The 5,025-nt window shown below is 32.6% G+C and overlaps 1 long non-coding RNA gene across 1 annotated transcript in view; it reads right to left on the minus strand.

The window, feature by feature from the left end:
- LOC127850582 (uncharacterized) overlaps positions 1-4,499 on the minus strand; it is a 5,624-nt gene extending 1,125 nt beyond the window's left edge. The window contains exon 1 of the long non-coding RNA XR_008035367.1: positions 4,461-4,499. This is a non-coding gene — a long non-coding RNA (uncharacterized LOC127850582). The remainder of the gene's footprint in view (positions 1-4,460) is intronic.
- Positions 4,500-5,025: the final 526 nt, after the last annotated feature.

Here is a 5,025-nt window from a genome sequence, read left to right on the forward strand (position 1 = left end):
GCAAATAATGCAAATTAAATGTACACCACACAATGCACTGAAGTGTACAATTTGTTAACCCTTAGCATGCTGGGAAATTTGTCGTCTGCTGAAGTGTCGTCTGCTGAATTTCTAAAATTAGCATTTTCTTAGATTTTTTTCACAGAATACTTTCAGAATAGCAAACAGTTTGAATCCTGATGAGACGCCACGTTTTGTGGTGTCTCATCTGGATCCAAACAGTTTGCAAAGGCCTTTAAAATTCGATTCCAGCGCTGAAAGGGTTACGATACCAACATGAATAATATAGGGCTAGTATTTACAGAGCCTTGGCCCTTACGCAAAAAGCAATGACATATGTATACAAAACAGAAAGCGGTCTAACAATTAAAAAATGACTAAAGTTGTATTGTCCTTGAGCTTATACAAAGTTATGAGTTAGTAAATAATGCAAATTAAATGTGAAACACACAATGCATTGAAGTGTCACATTTCTAAAGATACCAACATGATTATCATAGGTCAATTATTGACCGAGCCTTTTGAAAAGAGCATTGACATACACATTCAAAACCGAGACTGGTTAAAAAAAAAAAATGACTAAAATTGTATAATCTCTGAGCTAATACAAAATTATGCCTTTGCAATTCATGTAAATAAAATGTGCACCACACAATTTATTGAGGTGTAACATTTGCAAAAATACCAACATGATCAAAATAGTGCTACTATTGACGGAGTCTATTGAAAAAAGCCTCAACATATGTTGATAACACGTTTAACTAAAAAAAATGAAAAATAACTGAAATTGTATCATCTTGGAGCTAATACAAAATTATGCCTTTGCAAATAATACAAATAAAATTAGCATCACTCAATGCGTTGAAATGTAATGTTTGTAAAGATACCCATAAGATTAATATAGGGCTAGTATTGACTGAGCCTTTCAAAAAGAGCCACGACATATGTTGATCAAACTGATAGTGATTACAAAATAAAAAATGACTAAAGTTGTATAATCTTTGAGCTAATACAAAATTATGCCTCTGCAAATAATACAAATAAAATTAGCATCACTCAATGCGTTGAAATGTAATGTTTGTAAAGATACCCATAAGATTTATATAGGGCTAGTACTGACTGAGCCTTTCAAAAATAGCCACGGCATATGTTGATGAAACTGAAAGTGGTAAAATATAAAAAAATGACTAAAATTGTATTGCCTTTGTGCTCATTCAAAATCATGAATTTGCAAATAATACAAATAAAATTAGCATCACTCAATGCGTTGAAATGTAATGTTTGTAAAGATACCCATAAGATTAATATAGGGCTAGTAGTGACTGAGCCTTTCAAAAATAGCCACGGCATATGTTGATGAAACTGAAAGTGGTAAAATATAAAAAAATGACTAAAATTGTATTGCCTTTGTGCTCATTCAAAATCATGAATTTGCAAATAATACAAATAAAATTAGCATCACTCAATGCGTTGAAATGTAATGTTTGTAAAGATACCCATAAGATTAATATAGGGCTAGTACTGACTGAGCCTTTCAAAAATAGCCACGGCATATGTTGATGAAACTGAAAGTGGTAAAATATAAAAAAATGACTAAAATTGTATTGCCTTTGTGCTCATTCAAAATCATGAATTTGCAAATAATACAAATAAAATTAGCATCACTCAATGCGTTGAAATGTAATGTTTGTAAAGATACCCATAAGATTAATATAGGGCTAGTATTGACTGAGCCTTTCAAAAAAAGCCACGACATATGTTGAAGAAACTGATAGTGGTAAAAATTAAAAAAATGACTTAAATTGTATTGCCTTTGTGCTCATTTAAAATCATGAATTTGCTAACAATACAAATAAAATTAGCATCACACAATGCGTTGAAATGTAACGTTTGTAAGAATACCAAAATCAATAGTATAGAGCTTTATTTGACCAAGCCTTTTAAAAAAAGCCACGACACACGTTTCTCGGATTATGGAAGTGTAAACAATGATACGCATGATTTGGTGAAAATACCCACCGTTGTTTTATAAGTAAATACAAAGAATAGTCGAAAACAAATGAAACAATAAGATGTATCAAACTCAACAAACCTTTGCAATGAATACTTCTGTGTTGGCAACACTTGGTTAATTTGTACTCTTATTATTTCTCGATTGCTTTGTCACGGTCTCGCTTTGTCAAAATGGCGGCTGTTTAAATTTGCCTCGAAGCGCGAAGTCTCGTTGGGTCGCAAGTCTCGTTCCCTTTTGCGTAACAACGCGATAGCTTGTTCTTCGGTTCAGTGAGTGTCTCATCCCTTTGTTTGTATAGGTCCCTGACTGTTCACAGTGAGAAAAATGGGTGGTGACTATTCAGTGATTTTTTTTTTGCTTTAATTTGTTACAGCCTGTGCCTTTTGAATTGGGAAAATAAGCGCGATAAACCGTGAAATTGGGAAAAATAGCGCGATAAACCATGAACTTGGGAAAAATTAACATTATAAATAGGATTATAAGTAACAGAAGTGATATTGTGATATTGTTTTTAAGTGCATGTTCAGGGAGTTTTCTAGAAAAGGAGTCTGGTCAAATTGTTGTTTTTTTAATCAATAAAAGTGGCAAGTTTGGGAATGATTTATGGACAAAAATGACTAAATTCAAGTTATATATTTTGTAAGTTTTATGAGACTTCTTTCTAAAAAAAAAAAAAAAATGTTTTTTTTTTATGGAAGTTGGGCTTTTTTGGGGAAATTTTGGTCAGAATTTTGGGAAAAAACGTGTATTTTTGCGATTGGGAAGCAGCCGAAATTCGGCTGTAAATTTGAGCAAAAAAAATCACTGACTATTCAACAATGTGAAAAAATGAGTCGCGCATTGTTTAAAATTCTTAAAATATCAGTCGCAAACATTAGAAAATTGTAAAAAAAAGTGTCTCACAATGTTGGAAATTGTGAAATATGAGTCGCACAATGTTGAAGGTTGTAAAAAATGAGCCTCGCGATCTAGACAATTATGGAAAAATAAGTCAGGGGACAAAAATTCCACTCGTCCGCTCATATTGACGAGTGAAAACTTTATAAGGACAAGTGAATTTCCTTAAAGCGCTCGTCCTACAGGACAAGAGGAAAAGCAGATGTTAAAATATGTATTTTAGGACCCGTAAATAATTAAATAAAATCATTTTCTTAAAGCATATCTATTCCGAAAGTAGAACGAGAATGAACTGGAAATAGTAATTGTAAATTTCATACAACAGGTGCGCATTGTTATGCGAGACTAAGTCCCGAGTACATGTAAATGTTGGTGTCAATGTTGACAGGGAACCATCCAACTGCATTCACTGTAAGTGTTGATTTTTAAAGAATTATTTAACTGCAGAGTACAGTTTATAACTAGTCTGAATTTCGTCCGAAAAATATCTGACATTTGAGCGTTCTTTAAAGGGATGGGGGGGGGTTGATGTTCAAACGTCCGAAACAGAAATCACGCAAGCATTAGAAAAAGTAAAACAGCAGTCTTCATTAATTTATTTTGTGTTCCTCATAAAGAACTTATTTCACTGCTTAACATTTCTTTTTTGATCAGCTGGCATGAATAACTGAGTAAGCAGCATTTTAGCAGTGATATAGGCAATTTTATTAGTCATATGAGCCCTTTGAAAAATTTATTTCACACATATTCAAGGACGAGTGCATGTGTTTGCAGGACGAGTGCAAATTTAAATGCACTCGTCCTGCAAGACGAGTGCAGTTTAGAAATATTTTTGTCCCCTATAAGTTGCACACTGTTCAAAATTGTGAACAAATTTGACTTGTGACTGTTGGAAATTGTTAAAATAATTTATTGAGCATTGTTCAAATTTGTGAAAATATGAGTCTCAAACTGTTCAAATTTGTGAGAAAAAAAAAGTCGCTAACTGTTCAAAAATGTGAAAAAATGAGTTGCACACTTTTTTAAATACTGACCATTTGCATTGCAAATTCCTCTAATTAAAATACTGACCATTTGCATTGCAAATTCCTCTAATTTGTGACAAAACAGCTATCGCTAGTAATGATTGAGGAAAAAAACAAGTCTATTATAAAAAAGGTTTCAGTTTAAAGATATTCGTAATTATTTTTTATTTAAAGTTGATTACGGCCATATCATATGCCTATATTATCTAGGGCTGTAACCAATACACTAGGTGACGAATACGATACGTATCAGGAATACAGGGTAGCGAATATGAATATTTATTCGTGAATATGAATTTCAATGAACAAAAGTAATACTGACAACTTGACATGACATTAAATAGTATGAAACTATGTGTATTTGTCAATTTGATTAATTGAGTAGCATTGCATACTGAAAATATGACATATAACACTTTGAAATAACAAAACACTGCAAATTGTCATCGTCTCATCGTCTTTTTTGGGGAAACCAAAGTAGCGCCAGACAAACAACGTGTATTTGGCAGGCATGTCAACGATACCAATAGCATTCCTTGTGCAAGGCTCCATGTTTGTTGATAAGTTGCACAATCATTGTCGTAAAGATAAACAAAAAAGAAATTGCATCTGCTTATCCTTTGTGTATATGTTTAAGCATCAAATCATTCGTATTTACCTAAATAAACATTAAACAACTACGAAAGATTTTTCAATTCATTTCAATGTCGTAAATATTTAACCGGTTCCCGCCATTTTTGTTGATAATCTCACTGTGTAACATAGTGGGTGGGGTAAACATGATGAAAAACACCGGAATTAGGAGAAGAACATTTAAATATAGGGGTTAATTGTATGAACATTCATTTGTAAGGTAAGATGATTAAACTTTCAAACTCGAACCACGTTGTTTGTATTCGTCAAATATTCGGTTCGGGAGGTGGCGAATAACGAATACGAATCATCCACAGCCGTATTCGAGTAATTCGAATGTATTTTTACAGTCCTAATATTATCATTTTTTTATAATGATATTGTGTGACAGTGGTCCTTATATAATATAAGGACAACTCTTGTGTTTTAACTGTTTAACAAATTAACAGTATATGT

This window comes from Dreissena polymorpha, chromosome 11 (assembly GCF_020536995.1).
Source record: "Dreissena polymorpha isolate Duluth1 chromosome 11, UMN_Dpol_1.0, whole genome shotgun sequence".
Taxonomy (NCBI): Eukaryota; Metazoa; Mollusca; class Bivalvia; order Myida; family Dreissenidae; genus Dreissena; species Dreissena polymorpha.